At 37.6% G+C, this 16,739-nt stretch overlaps 1 long non-coding RNA gene across 1 annotated transcript in view; it reads right to left on the bottom strand.

Moving 5' to 3' along the window:
• LOC134735611 (uncharacterized) overlaps positions 1 to 16,739 on the bottom strand; it is a 149,216-nt gene that overhangs the window by 98,608 nt on the left and 33,869 nt on the right. The window contains exon 3 of the long non-coding RNA XR_010118879.1: positions 11,252 to 11,366. This is a non-coding gene — a long non-coding RNA (uncharacterized lncRNA). The remainder of the gene's footprint in view (positions 1 to 11,251; positions 11,367 to 16,739) is intronic.

Below are 16,739 nucleotides of genomic sequence, written 5' to 3'. Positions count from 1 at the left end.
GTGCCATCAGTGACCCCCACAAACCCTGATTCCAACTTTATAAGCCCTAAAGACATGCCCCAAATGAAACTTGGCATCGTCACTCATAAACTGCCACACCCCTATTTTTCACACTTTGGCCCATAGCATTGCTACACAATCAGTCACTGAAGCTAAAAACTTTAGTAGTTCTTGACCATTTCCTGTCCTTATAACATCCAATCAGTCACCAAACCTAACCTATTCCACTTCCTAAATGTCCCATTTATTCACTTAAAAATATAACAGATATTTACGGAGCACGCACTGCATGTCCAAAATGTTGCCCTGGTTGCTCTATCTGCCCTTTGCTGGATCCCCACCGTCCCTGCCCAAATCAACGCCTTTCCCACCACTTCCTCCAATTGGTAAAATGCCATCCTAGCTTGTGTGCAAGTTTCCAGTTTCCTGACCCACCCCATGCATATTTTCCACTATCAAAAGGATCATGTTCCTAAAATACAAGTCTAATATTATAACTATTGGCTTTAAAGCATCCTGTCTCCCTTGGAGCCCATAAGATTACGTCTTAGAACAACACTGAAAGTCCATTACATTTTGGTTCCACCTTCCTTTCCTGGCTATCTGCCTCCACCCGCCTATGTTCAAGCTTCTTTAAAAGGTCACTAATCTTCAAACACACCACACACCCACCTGCTTATTATTTTTTTTAATGTGGTCATCTCTGGTAGCGATTTCTTCTCATCTTCTTTTTGCCTCAGAATTTAAGGCAACTTCAAATATTAGCTTCACTGTAAAGGCTTCTCGGATGCTCCCAGGAAGACTGGGTCACTCTTTTCATTATGCTTTCAGAATGAATTGGGTATCACTATATCATTTATTACTGAGGGATTGAATATACAAACTGACATGAGCTAATCCATGTATAAAAATAGAACTTTGACCATCAACCTCCAGAATCTTGCCCAGAAAGCCAATCTGTTAACTTCAATAAATAGTCCAGGAAGCCAGCCGGCTATAAGTCAGGCTGCTATCTGTAGAAACAATCTGGGAAGCTAAGCAAAAACTTCCGTAACAATTGGCTCAAAATGGCCAGGACTTGATTCATAACTGACAGCTTCCCCAACATCTGTCCCCACTCCAAACTTAGGACAAATCAGAGAAAGCTAAATATGCACCCCCAAGCAATCACAGAGGATGTTCTGCTTCTGGTTAGCCTACCTCCAACTTCCCCATGACAACAGCCTCCAGTCAGGTTATGACTGAAGCCTTCCCTTTATTTCTCACTATGAAGCTTCCCACTCCTCTGCCTGCCTTTGATTCTCTCCCAAAACACAAGTGACAGTGGCAGACTCCCCTTGCTATAGCAAACACTGAATAAATAATCCTTGCTTTTCTTCTTTGGTTGGTTTTGGTTTATTTCCACTTTCTTTAACCAGGACCTGCCACATAAAATTGGTTAATGAATGATGTGTTTTTGTTATTGTTATAGTGGCTTTTGTTGGATGGCTACTTACTGCTACCACAGGATGCTTTTCCCAACAATCCAACTTTGTCATTATAAATTTGTTACTAATATTCCCTTACTATCTGGGTAAAATCTGTAGGATAGTTAATGATGTCCCCTCTTTAATTCTTGACTGATAATTTTTTTGCCTTCCCTGTTTTTCCTGTATCAGTTTAGCTAGATATTTACCAATATTACTGATGTTGTCAAAAACCCAGCTTTGGGTTTCATAAATTTTCTCAGTTTGTCTTGGGTTTTCTATTTTTGTTATCATTTTTATTCTCTTCCTTCTGCTTACTTTGGTTTAACTTTTCTTCTCTTTTCCAGACTCTTATGGTGGGAATTTAGACTCTAACAAATTTAGATCATTGATTGTTGATATTACTTCTTTTCTAATATAAGTAGTCAGATGGTTTTGAGACTTGCTTTTAAGTTGTGCTTGGGCAGGTCTACAGAAACCTTTCCTCTAAGAATAGGTTAGCCCACTACTGCAGAGTAGCCCTTCTGGATGGAGTCTTTACTGCATTCTCCAAGTAAAGAGGCTCAATGAGGGCTCTCCATGCTATCTGGTGGTAATGCAAATGATTCTGCAGTCTGTGTGAATTGTGGAAATATGCTCCTCTCATAACTCCACAGTTGTTCTTTGCCCAGCCTTGTAGCATTTCACGCTGTGCATTGTCTTGATATTTTTCAAAGACTCATGGGACCCACTGTATGTATTTCTCAAGCCCTTTTTCTGTGTAGCTCCCTACTCTGCAGATCTCTGCCTCACCATTTACAGACACCAGACTTCCTAAATTTCAAGTGCTGCCTCCTCAATTATATAAGACAACTTTTCCTTGCTTGGAATCTCCCTCTGCTCTGCAGTCTAGAATGAGCCTCCAGGAGGAAATCCTAGGCAATTGCAGGGCTCACCTCACTTACTTCTCTTCCCCGGAGATTCACAGTCCTTCTTGTGCTGCCTATTGTCCAATGTCTGAGAAGAAGTCTTCTTCGTGTAATGTTAGAATTGATCAAGACATGAGGATAAATCCAGGCCCTTTAACTCCATGGCTGCAAGCCCTGTCCTCACTCTTGAATCCCTGTTCTTCATCTCCCATGCTTCCAGAAGGAGCATTCAAAAATGCAAATTTTAGTGCGTCACTTCCCTGCTGAAAGTTTCCAATAATCCCACAGTGTGACAATGTTCATAGCCTTCAGGATAAATTTTAAACAGTAGCACGACATGCATGATATTTATACTTCGCACTCTTTCTTTCTCACCCTCTCTTTTAACAGGGACCCTCCTCCCAAGTTCCACCATTACCATAAACTTCAACTACATTTCAGATTCTCATACTTCTTTTTGCATTGTACTTATTTGCTTCTCCATTAATTTAGAATACTCTATACCTACTCTTAAACTAAAAATTCAGACTTATTTCAAGTATCAGTTCTACCAGGAAGGTATATCTGACTCCTGAATGCTACATTCGAAGTCCCTCCTATGTGTTTCCACAGAAGCCTGTGATATTAAGCCAAAATACCTTTCACCCTGTCCCATAATTGCCTATTTTCTCTTAGACTTCCTCACAGGATTGCAACTTTCTTGATGGAAATGTTATTATCTCACTCATTTTCCTAGACCTGGTACCCACAGGTCTAGAAAATGCCGTGATGACCTAAATTTTGTATCCCCCAACCCAACCAAAAAAAATTGTATGTTGAAACCTAATTCCCAAGGCAATAGTTTTAAGAGGTGGGGCCTTTGGGAGGTGATTTGGTCATGGGGCTAGTACCTTTATAAAAGAGGACAAAGAAGTTTGTTTGTCCTTTACCATGTTAGGGTGCAGCAAGAAGATACCATCTATGAAGTAGAGAATGAACCCTCTCCCGACACCAAATCTGCTGCTGCCTTGATCTTAGACTTCCTGGGCTCCAGAACTGTCAGCAATAAATTTCCGTTGTTTGTAAATTACCTAGTCTAAGGTATCTTGTTAGAGCAGCCTGAACAAACTTTGACACATGCCTCACAAATATCAAGTACTCAATAAATATCTGTCAAATAAATGAAAACATGAATGATTTTATCAATTAAAATAGGCATATGGTTTTCAGGAGGCAGCCTAGTCTGATATTACAGAAGAAAAAACTGCACTAGAGTGGCAGTCAGCAAACACGTTCTCTAAAGGTTCAGACAGTAAGTATTACAGGCATTGCAGGCTACAGATGGTCTCTGTTCCATTTTTTTAACAACTCTTTGAAAATGTAAAATAGTTTTTAATTCACCAACTTGCTGTTCTAGACTTACACAGATCTGGGTATGAATGTTGACTTTTAATCATATTAGCCATGCAAAAATGGTCACTTACGAGACCTGCCATGTGGGAATGATAATATTTATCCTCCCACTGCTGTTGTAAGGAATGATTAAAATTATGTATACTAAGGGCAAAACATAGTGCTCCACATATAGTGATAATAACATCTAATGTTTTTTGAACACTTATGGTGTGTCAAACACTGTCCCAAGCTTTTTATATTATTATTTTTCACTGCGAATCTATTTTTTATTTTATTTTCATTTTATTATTGTTATTTTTCTCTTTTTTATTTGTATATAATCATGGGGTATAAATGAAATTTTGCTACACTGATATATTGCCTTGTCCAAGCCTTTTGTATTATTAAATCATAGTCACCAATACAACCGTGTGATACAGGCACAGTTATTATCCCCATTTTAAAAATGAAAAGCAAAAGGTAGAAAGTTTAAAACTTGTACAATGACAATTAATAAATTGTAAAAGAGGCATACAAACCCAATTAATCTTATCTTCTTTTTTTTTTTTTTTTTTTTGAGACCAAGTCTCGCTGTCGCCCAGGCTGGAGTGCAGTGGCGCAATCTCGGCTCACTGCAAGCTCCGCCTCCCGGGTTCCCGCCATTCTCCTGCCTCAGCCTCTCCGAGTAGCTGGGACTACAGGCGCCCGCCACCACGCCCGGCTAATTTTTCGTATTTTTAGTAGAGACGGGGTTTCACCGTGTTCTCGATCTCCTGACCTCGTGATCCGCCCGCCTCGGCCTCCCAAAGTGCTGGGATTACAAGCGTGAGCTAATCTTATCTTCTAATCTTTTTGTAATCAATCATTTATAAAGTAAAAGTTATTTTGGGAAACACTTTAACCTTTATTTCTTATGATTATACATGACAGTACTTTCAGTTCCTATCAAATTCCTTCAAAGGTCCCTCCTAGTTCTTTAACGACAGGGAGAAGTAGCATTGTTTAGTAGAATGACCACTGATTATGTATGATTTTGCATACCTAGGTTCTAGCCAGCCATGCTGTAATTTTGAAAAAATTACTTTACTTGTATAAATTTCAATTTTCAGAAATCAGTATGTGTGTGATACAATATAGCTTTTATTGATAAACATGAGTGGAATATATCTTAATAGAAAATAACATGGGTGTATCATTAGAAGCATTCTATTTAGAAGCATTAATAGAAAGCTATTTCATCTACACTTACGGCTTTAATGCTAATCATGATCATTTTCATCCATTTCAATGAGAGTTTTTGTATTTAACAAATTAGAATATTTTGGTGAATTCTGGGGTAAACTCAGGACATCCTCAATTCTGAATTCAGTTTTGCATTACTCACAGTGGATCTCAGAATAAAGTTTATCAGATTCATAAGCAAGTGAGCATTTTCACAGACATAGGGTTTACCGAAGTTTGCCCAGATTTGGAAATATAATCAGAAATTGCCAGTTGATTTCAGATAATATATCTTAAAAACTTCAGCAACTTTGTGTTATTAAATCAATCAATACATCTTGAAATAAGTTCCATGTTTAGGCAGATGATTCGGGCACTTTATTAGGTTTGTACCACAAAAATATAAACAAAAACTTATTTATCCTCATAAAAGAATCTGTGAAATTCTAAAATTGGCTTCATTTGTACCAGAGGCCACAAAAATTTTTTGAAGTCTATGATTTCCTCGAAGCTCAGGGAGATTCACTAATAAATAATATGTGTAATACTCAATTAGCTTTTACATGTAATATGTAATGAAAAATATATTTGTATAATATTATATATATTAATACGTACTTCTAATTTGAGACTGAATGCAGGCAATTTCTAGAACAAAGAATTAACATTTTGTAGTGGTAATTGTCTTCTAGCTGCAAGTTAATTGTGTCTAATTGTCTTATCACACCACTTAGAAAATATAGTTTGAGCCACTGAATTTCCTATAAGTTGGGTCACTCAATCTTTAAATTTTAAAAATCCTTCCTGCTTAGAAGCAGTCTGATAAATCTAATCAGCATGCATACATGACCTCATTATGACTAAACTCCATGCTCTCATCATTAAAATCATTTGCATATCAGAAATTCCCAGCATTGATCCCTGTCTCAATCCCATTGTGAAAAGGGGTTGACTAGTAAAATTCACTGAATAAACTCCACTGACAGATAAGCAAATGAGAGCAGAACATAAATTTTTCATTTAAAGCCCACTTTCCCGTAATAAAATTGATACATGTTCATTGTAGAAATTTTGAGATGTAAAGTACAAACATAATAAAGTAGCCTAAATAACCTACATGTCTATTATAATATGAATATTTTGATGTATATTTATCTAGCGTCATATATTTCCACCCCAGCCTCCTTTCTGAAAATGTTGAAATAACCTTCTTTAAAAAAAAAAAAATCTTTCCCTTGCAGATGCCGTACCTGACTCCAGCAAGTGACCTCAGCATTTCCATGTTTAGGCCAAGCTTTGCAGTTAGCTTCCAGAAATGTGGTTAGGTCTTAAGAGTTTATGCGTACTTGCTAATTCGTTTTTTTTTTAATGCATTTTTCTGCATTTCCCACCTGTACGGAGAGATGCTCCTGCAGTCTATCTCTGCAGTCCTTTCCCTTGATAACATTCTACGAACTTGTTCTTTTTTATGGGATGTGCTCCAATTCCTCACATTTTTCACATATTTAAAATACCAGGGTCGCAGTCTGTTTTCACAATTGAGATATTTATATCATTCTTATGTTGGCATTTTTTAAATGTTAAATTCTTAGTTGCAGTTCAACTTGTATTTTTATTTCTTGTCATCACCCTGCCCACTTTCTAGCAGAGGTGTTAATGAGCAGGGAAACAGCGGGAAGACAGATGGAAGGAGACGCAAAGAACATAGATAGCACGCACAATGCATCACAGAGCAAAATATAATTTGATTTTTATTCCAAACTATCATAATTTGTATTTGCAATATGGGAACTTTATTCTCTTTTAGACTGGCTGGCTTTCTAATAGATTTGGCTCACTGTAAGTACTATTTACATATTGATTAGGCAAACTTTCATCATTGTTATTATAATTATAGCACTCATAAACGTCATTGAGAAATAGAATAAGTATATGCTTTTTTCCACACGGGCAAAACCATTAAATAATCCTGAAACAAATATATATATATATATATATATATATATATTTATTTATTTATTTATATAAATATATTTATTTCTATATAAATATATATATATTTATTTATATATAAATATATATATATATATTTATTTATTTATATAAATATATTTATTTAGATATAAATATATAAAATATATTTATTATATATTCATATATAAATATATAAAATATATTTTATATATTTATATATAAATATATAAAATATATTTATTTATATATTCATATATAAATATATAAATATATTTATTTATATATTTATATATAAATAAATGTATTATGTATAAATATATAAAATATATTTATTTATATATATTTATTTATTTATTTTATACTATACACAAAATACAGCAGTATAAGTAGTTCGCCAAATAATGGTCATCCACTTCCTCAGTGGTGGTAAACCTCCACTCAGAGGTGGTAAACGTCTTCCCTATCCCATCATCAGCCACTGCCCTCTCCTTGCGCCACAGTCAGATCCACTTCATTCTCACCTTTCACCCATGCTTTGGCCCAGTTCCCAGGTCCCTACCTTAAACACTGGAGATGAATTATCTCCAAACCATCAGTGTGGGGCTCAGTGTAATTTCACTCTTCTAGGTAGTCTTAGACTTTAGTCCTGATATCTAGATTTTTTTCTTATTCCCAAGCCTCAATTTCCACCTTGCTTCCCATGCCAGACACCTACATTGCTATCTTCTTTCTGTGTATGACTGAGTCCCTGTCTTGGAGATCTGCCTCCTGCCTTCTCTTCTCCAAGACCTTCCTTCCCTTAAAACCCACCTTGGTGGCTAAGACCCTATTTCATGCTTGCCAGCTTCACTAAAGCTAATTGCTTGCTGTATTAGTCTGTTCTCACACTGCTAATAAAGACATACCCAAGACTGGGTGACTTATAAAGAAAAGAGGTTTAATTGACTCACAGTTGCACATGGCTAGGGAGGCCTCACAATCATGGCGGAAGGGCAAGGGACATGTTACATGGCAGCAGGCAAGAGACAGTGTGTGCAGGGGAACTTCCCCTTATAAAACCATCAGATCTTGTGAGACTTATTCACTATCATGAGAACAGGAAAGACTCATTCCCATTATTCAGTTACCTCCCACCAGGTCCCTCCCACAACACATGAGAATTGTGGGAGCTACAATTCAAGTTGAGATTTGGGTGGGGATACAGCCAAACCGTATTATTTGCCAAGAAAAAATATGATATGCCTCTGAAATTCTACACCACAGACCTAATTTCTCTAGTTATCCTATTCAGGACAACTGCCAAATATTAGAAAATAGCTTTCCCTGGTACTAATATAAAGAGGTATTCTCCTGACCAGAGTGTCCTCTCTGGCCTTGCAACCAGTTCCCAGTGGCTATTGGGGTTCTCACATCTGCTGCTAGGATGCACGGGAAGGACTGGGGAAGACATATTTGGGATTCCTGATATGCCACTCAGATGCATATTAACAGGGACACAGTTATTAAATATCATTACATGTCATTGACATAGCACCATTCCTCCTATTCTGAATCATAAATACATAAGTATGGAATTTGTAATAAGGCTCAAGAACCTAACCAACATTCAAGGTATTGTTTTAATGAAGTATCATTTTGAATTCCAAATAACCAATTCAAAACTAACTTTAAGACACTTTCTAATTCTGCTTCATAGGGAGCCATAATTATTTTAGAAGTGATAGCCGTGTGTATGTATTCTTGGGGAGAAAAATGTAATTAAACATTACAAATGAAAGCAGTAGCCCCTATGTAGGCAGATATGAAATGGCTAATTTGATTTTGCCTTTTTAAATTGAAGCAAGTTATCTTATAGACCGTGTTAGTCTCAATTGTCCCATTAGGGCACCAAACCTAATCATCAGCAAAGGTTTCTAAGTAATGAGAATGAGGAAGAAAATTCTGGTTTAGCTTTCAGTCATCAAGATGGCATCTCTCCACTAAAAGTCATGGATGCTACTCAGTAATACTTGTTATCCCTACTTCACAAATGAAGAAAACTGAGAATAAACTAGAAATATCTGAACTAGAAACAAAACAAACACAGTCAGTGCAGTATTTTATACTTCGGTAGAGTGTAAATCATTAAAAGAACCAGTTCAGTCAAATTTGAAATGTAAAAATCAAATTATGATGGTACGAAAAGAAACCTTAAGAGGATTCTTAATAACCCGAGGAGTGGGAAGACTTTCTAAGAGTGATGCAAACCCAGAAACTGTAAGAGAAATAAACTGATAAATGTGACCACAGAAAAATATTTTTTAAAATTACTACATGGAAAAAGAAAAAGAAAACCAATAAAAAGTCAAAACACAAATGGATAAAACACACTTGAAAAAACACGTGCCACTCACACTCTAGATGAAGAGCTAATTTCTTTTAAAAGGAAATAGATTTAGAGGTACAAGGGCAGTTTTCTTACATAGATATATTGCATAGAGGTGATGTCTAGGGTTTTAGCATATCCATCACCCAAATAGCATACATTGTACCCAGTAGGCAGTATTTTATCCCCACCTTTCAGAGTCTCCGATGTCTATTATTCCACTCTGTCTGTCCATGTATATCCATTCTTTAGAAGAGCTAATTTCTTTAATCCTAAAGAGCTCCCACTAATCAGTAAGGAAAATAAAAACCCACCAACTCAATATAAAGATGGGTAAAGATTAAGAACAAATAATTCATAGTAAAGCAAATACAGATGATTTTTAAGCATATAAAAGGAGGCCCAACCTCATTCATAAGGGTAATAAAAATTAAAACTACAACTGCAGACCATTTGTGCCTATAGAATTGGCAAATATCAAAAAGTGGGTAACCTATTGTATTGCCAAGGGTTGAAGAAACAGGCATTCATATTGTAGTGAGAGCAAAATGGTAAGCCCTTTTGGGGAGAAATTTGTCAATATCTGTCAATGTTACAAATGAACAAGAATTCTACTCCTGTGTGAGAAATGATGAATGTGCAGAGATAGTCATTGCAGCTTTGTCCATAGTAACAAGAGACTGGAAACAACCTAATGTCGTCTGTCAACAGAACACTGCTTAAATAAATATAATGCAGTACTAGGCAGACATTTAAAAAAGGATTAAGCAGGTCTATATGTGCTATTGTAGAAGTCCTTGAAGATATACTGTCCATTGAAAAAAAGCCAAGAATAAAACAATGCATATAGTATTGTATTTGTGGGAAAGAAAAAATATGTGTACATATATGTTTATAAGTACATAGAATACTTTGTAAGGCTACATGAGAAATCAGTAAATCTAATTGCATTCAAAGAATCAGAAAAAAAGAAAAGGAGGGAATCTTATTTTTGAACCAGAAACTTTTATACCTTTTAAATTTTGTGCCATGTGTATATATTAACTATTCTAAAAATAGGATAAAATCTGTTCCAGCTATTATTGAGCAGAGGTACCCAAATTACACAGGACACACAATTTGTCGCTATTATGCTATGGCTCAGAATAAATGGATAAATGAAGTAACATCTTTGATAAGTTTTTCCAACAAGCCCTTTTCCTACTTGAACATAATAATTTCCGAATGCTGGGATTTTATTACAGATGAGGCTGCTGTTTGCAGAATGAGATATTATCCAATATTCTGTCTCAGCCCATGTCTACACCTTGTGAAGTTCACCTGTATGTATTGTGGTAGTTTTTAAAATGTCCATAAATACTTTGATACCATTTTTTCAAGAGGTTCAGCTTAAATCCTCTCACTATGAATGTGGGCTGGACTTAATGACTTGCTTCTAATGAATAAAATACAGTAGAAATGACAGTATGTCACTTCCAAGACAGACTAGGTCATAAAAACATTGCAGCTTCTGTCTTAGTCTCTCTCTCGGGTCTTTCACTCTGAGGGAAGCCAGTTCCATGGCATGAGGAAAGTTCCATGTGGAGAGGAACTAAAGCCTCCCCCCAATAGCCCTATAAGTGAGCCATCTTGGAAGTGTAACCTCCAGCCCCAGCTGAGCCTTCCAATGATAGTAGTCCCAGATGACATCTTGGCTGCAACTCCATAGGTCACCCTGAGCCGGAACCAAACTAGCTAAGCCATTTTCGGATTCCTGACTCTCAGAAATTGTGTGAGATAATACATATTTGCTGTTGTAAGCTGTGAAGTTTTAGTTTAGTGTATAGTTTAGTTTTGTGTATAATTAACTATACAGTAATGGATAGCTAATATACACATCTCCCATCTTTGCTTTACCACCCACCCACCCACTCCCCAGAGAACAGATGCCTTTTGAAGCTCACCACACAGGCACTGCTTATTCTTCTATTTGGTCCATCTCCAGGGACAATGAGCTCAGGTAGCCTCTACAGCAATAAGTGGGGGGAGAAGAAGAGGTCAACAAAAGTGGTAGAATTGCTACAGGCGGAACAGGGAGAAAATGAGAGAAAAAGCAAGTCAGTACACCCCTTACACATTACTCAAATTACTAAATAACTCAAAATACTAAATAACCTGCTGACTTGAACATATCTAGTTGGTTTCTTTCAGGATGCTTTTTACCATTTACTTCCCCAATTTCATTTCATCTTCCTCTCAACCCAGGTGGTACACACTCTGGCTTTTAGATAAGAGCTGGAAATGTGGGTGGATTCAGTGCTTATATAACATTGCAGCATCAATGAAGAAACAAGATGCTAGCATAACTAGCTATTTTCTAAAACTGCATCCTTTTTATAAATGTGCAAATTCTGTTTCAGTAAATTCCATCATACACATCCTGGGGCCCACAGTCAACAGAGCACGTAACATTCAACACTTTACCTTATATGGCCTTCATTTTCTCTCTCTCTCTCTCTCTCTCTCTCTCTCTCAGTCTCTGTCTCTCTCCTGAACTCACTCACCACCCCCACAATCCCACCCCATGCTTTGGTATATTACTTCTGAAACTTCTTTTTCTCTCACTGGAATTACATTGTTAAAGATTAAGAAAGTCTTTGGCAAACAGAAAAAAATAAACAAATAGATCAATGGAGAAGCATAGAGAGCCCAGAAATAGACCCATCTACATACTCTCAATTGAGCTCACCTCTCACTTTTGTCTGTGCCTCCGCTAACTGACAGTGGTTGGCACATAAAAGGTGTTCAACAGGCGTTTAGTGAAGGAATAAATGAATGGATGGATGGATGGGTAGTGATATGGTTTGACTGTGTCCCCGCCCAAATCTCCTCTTGAATTGTACTCCCATAATTCCTGTGCTGTGGGAGGGACCTGGTGGGAGATAACTGAATCATGGGGCAGTTTCCCCCATACTGTTCTCGTGGTCATGAATAAGTCTTACAAGATTAGATGGGTTTATCAGAGGTTTTTGCTTTTGCTTCTTCCTCATTTTCCTCTTGTTGCTGCCATGTAAGAAGTGCCTTTTGGGGCTGGGCACGCTTGTACATGCCTGTAATCCCAGCACTTTGGGAGGCCGAGGTGGGTGGATAACCTGAGGTGAGGAGTTCGAGACTAGCCTGGCCAACATGGTGAAACCCTGTCTCTACTAAAAATACAAAAATTAACCAGGCATGGAGGCAGGGACCTGTAATCCCAGCTACTTGGGAGACTGAAGCAAGGGAATTGCTTGAACCCTGGAGGCAGAGGTTGCAGTGAGCCAAGATCGTGCCACTGCACTCCAGCCTGGGCGACAGAGTGAAACTCCATCAAAAAAAAAAAAAAAGGTGCCTTTTGCCTCCCACCATGATTCTGAGGCCTCCCCAGCCACGTGGAACTGTAAGTCCAATTAAACTTCTTTTTGTTCCCAGTTTCGGGTATGTCTTTATCAGCACGGTGAAAACAAACTAATACAGATGAACAGATGAATGGTGAGGAATAAGAATTTGTCAGGGTTTCACATGCTAGACACCATGCTAGATTCCATATTAATACTTTTTATACACACATTCTCAGCAAGAAGATAAGGAAATGAGTCTGAAAGAGGTACAGTAACGTGCTGAAGTTCACACATTAGTAAGTGGTAGATTTGGAATGACTTAATGCTGGGTCTGCAAAGTCCATGATCTTTCCATGTCAGCATGCTTCTAAAAAATTATACTGTATATAAAAATAATATATTTAACAGGACATTTTAAAACAGAAATATCCTGAGAAGAACAATTTAGGGAGCTACCACACCTTAAAGGAAATGGTTTGTACTTAAATACCTTTGCTTTCTATCTATACACACCAGTAACCTACTGAACTACAATGTGGCCTCCTGAAAAACTTACCTGTTAGGATATTATACCTGGAAATAATTGGTATCTAGTTTATCTCTCACTACAAATTCATGTGGGCCTTGTAGCCAACCATACACAGATTACTAGTTTTTAAATCAGAATTGCTTACCACAGACTGATTTTCTATAAGGCCATAAACCCCATGTGAACTGCGAACAGAGTGAGGCTGCAAGGAGAAAGCATTGCCTGGTCTCCAAGCCTGCAGAGCTAAGGTTTGTGCTCAGGATCTACAGCAGTGGTCTAAGAAGGAAGCCAGTGGGCATCTCTCTCTTTCAGATGCAAAAGCCTTTCAGTAGGGACAAGCTGGAGGTCCATGAAGCAGTGGTCAGCTGCACTACAATTTGCTTCTGAGATGACAAAGGACACAAAGTACAAACAAAGCAAGGTTGGAGACCTCAGGGAGAGGCATTGGGTGACCCCAGTGTTGTCGGGCGCCTGAACTAGGTCGTATAACATCTTTGCTTGGAAGCCCTCAATCAAGCAGGACTTCTGAGGCCTACAACTGTAATTTCAAACCACAAAAGGAAGCAGAACCCTCTCAAACTTTTATTTTGCTGAGGAAGTGGATGATTTAAATAAGTCTGCTTGACACATGCCTATCTGATTTCCCAATTCCCTTAGGTTTCTTGCAAGTCAGCCATAAAAGCTATTCCCCACTTGTTCTGACAGGATTTATGCATTCTACATCTGGTATTCAGCGAGCATATTTTTCTTCCTTTTTCATTGAACTTCTGCCCATACACACATACAGGGTCTCATTTTAATAGCGGGATTATTCCCTGTGTATTTAAATACACAGGAAACAGGAAATCATCTAAAAGAACACAGTGATCTCATGGTTATATCACTTTTCCCCACAAGCCCATTTGGAATCAGACACAAAGACAAGATTCTGGAGCTTATAGCTTAGAGTTACTCAACCTGAGAGACAGATTGACCTTAAGTTCCCTCTACTGGTTCTTAACATAGTACAAATTAAGAAAACGAAATAGTACATTTATTCCAAGAGACAGGAGGGAAAAGGATTTTTTCCCAAATAAACCTCTATTCAGATTTCAGAAATGTAAGAAGATTCTTTCATATAGTTGCTGACTGAGGGAACTGTCAGAGCGTCTAGGGAAAGCCTCCGCCTGGGTAGCAAGGGAAGGTTCCTGGGCATTTAAACATTGTGCACAGGTGGTCATAGATTCTTTCAAAGAGGTGTGCAGAATGCCGAAACCTTAGATCTGCAGGCTTGGGGACCAGTCAATACTTTCTCCCCACAGCCTCATCCTGTTTATGGCCTTGTAGACAATCAGTGTCTGTTAAACAATTCTGATTTAAAAATTAGTAACAGTGTATGCTTGGCCACAATGCCTGCACTAATTTGTAGTGCTCATTCAAATACTGAGCACCAATATTTCTTGACCAAGTTTCATTTAACAATCACCAAAACCATATGAGATCGTTATTATTAGCCCCAATTACAGATGTGGAAATGATTCTGGGCTCTTAAGCACTCAATGCACTACAAGGGAGAGCATTTCTGCCAGTTAGAAATTCTCTCCAAGAGAGTCAGTTTCTTAGGATGCTTTCATTCTACAGCCCTGGAGAAAAGCTTGAAAATACACTCTTCTTACAGGACACTGCAAACAAAACTTTGCAGGGTCCATCACAGAACCCTACCAGAAGGGACCAAAGGTGCTCAGAACCATGGCTCTGAGACATGGAAGATTTCAAAGTCCTTTCTTCACCAAAGAAGAAAGAAATTAGGTTCTGTGTACTCTAATATATTCTATTACTTTAAACATTGGCATCTCTTTTTGGTACATATGTCAACTCTCTGTTAACCTGGATGTTTGATTAATCTGAACATGTTATTCCTCAATCATGCCAGAGAATAAAACATTTGTGAAAGCAGGATGCCCTCACTCTGCTGGACCAATGACTGTACTCTCAACTCTTTAGGAATTCCAAGTTTTCCTTCACTTTTGTTTAGCATCAGACATTTTGCTAGTGTTTATCCCACTTCCTTTTCTGTGAGTGTTCTCCTTTCCAACTCATCCAAACCCATCACAGTCCAAACAGGGTTTAGATCTTCCCCAAAGTCTCCACTATTGGCCACACATGTCTTTTAACTTCTTAAACATGCCCTCTCATCAGCCTATAGCCTTGGAACTAGATTATTTTGCACCTATTCTGAAAACTTTGTAATTAATCTTGTCATTTTTTCCTGTGACATTCTTACTCTCCCTCACCTCCTGAAATCCTTTGCAGAGTGAAACAGCTATGTTGTGGGATCTCGAAGGTGCATGCACTTATACGTATGTAGACCAGTGGTGTGCTGGAACTGGCTTGTACCTGGTTGGAGAGCTAATTGTGAGCAGCGTGCTGAAGGTCTCTTCCCAACTCCATTTTCAATGACATCACGTTGGTAGCTTGAATGTGGTCTTTGTGGGAACATTTATATCATGGAAATTAGCAAATACTACAAGCCAGGGCTTTGTTTTCCTCCTTTGGAGAACGAGTTTACCAAGCACTGTGTCCTTGCTACTCAAAGTGTGGTTCACAGACCAGCAGCATGTACATCACTTGAGACCTTACTGGAAATATGAAGTCCAACATCTCACTTAAAGCCTCCCAAATCAGATTTTTGCATTTTAACGATAGCCTGGGATGATTTTTATATTAAAATATGAGAAGCAAGAAACTTTTTAAAAACTCCTGCAATGTAGAATTCATTCATTTTAGACTGTGCTCAGGAACTTTGTTACATTGATTGAAATCCACAATGTGAAACTGTTTCAATTTTCAAGGCTGCTTGCCAAAGGGCTGAGATATATTTGTCCTATTTACATAATAATTATCAAAAAACTCTGATTAATTTGTTTTTAAAAGTTTTAAGTGGGACAATGTCCAATAACTGGAAGAAATCTGTATTTTTAATATAAAATTCAGGACATACCAAACTAATAAGGGAAATCAAAGGGATTTTCAGGCACATAAAGATTTGGAGTGGAGAATCTTTTCTTCTTTCTACATACCATCTTGATGGACTTGTGGTGCCTAACATATTTACAAATCAAGAACATTCTTAAACCATGGGCTAATATCAAGAAAGCAGCTGTAGCATCTCTGTAGTAATTGCTTCTCCAGTGCAGTCAGTTGTAGTAGAATGAAAAATCCACCAAAGTTTTATTTCTTTTTTTAAAAATAAAATTCTGGGTAAAACATGGAGAATAAGTTCAGAAGTGCAAATGAAACTTGCAATACCAAATTCCAATCTGCAGTAATACAAATTTACGGAAAGCTGGGTCAGTTGAATATTTGTCTGAAAATAAAAGGCTAGATTATTAATAGAACATCATCTTTAGGGTAGGACTGTTTTGAGTTCAAATCCCAGCTCTGCCACTTACTAGCTGTGTGATCCTAGGACACTTTCTCTGTACCTTGATTCTTTACCTGTAAAATGGAAGTGTAAGGATATCACCTATCTAATCACATCTAGTAGTTTTAACAGCCACATTGCTG

The sequence above is a fragment of the Symphalangus syndactylus genome, chromosome 2, assembly GCF_028878055.3.
Source record: "Symphalangus syndactylus isolate Jambi chromosome 2, NHGRI_mSymSyn1-v2.1_pri, whole genome shotgun sequence".
Taxonomy (NCBI): domain Eukaryota; kingdom Metazoa; phylum Chordata; class Mammalia; order Primates; family Hylobatidae; genus Symphalangus; species Symphalangus syndactylus.
Note: the sequence above shows the minus strand (reverse complement) of the source record. Positions and strands in the feature narration are given on the sequence as shown.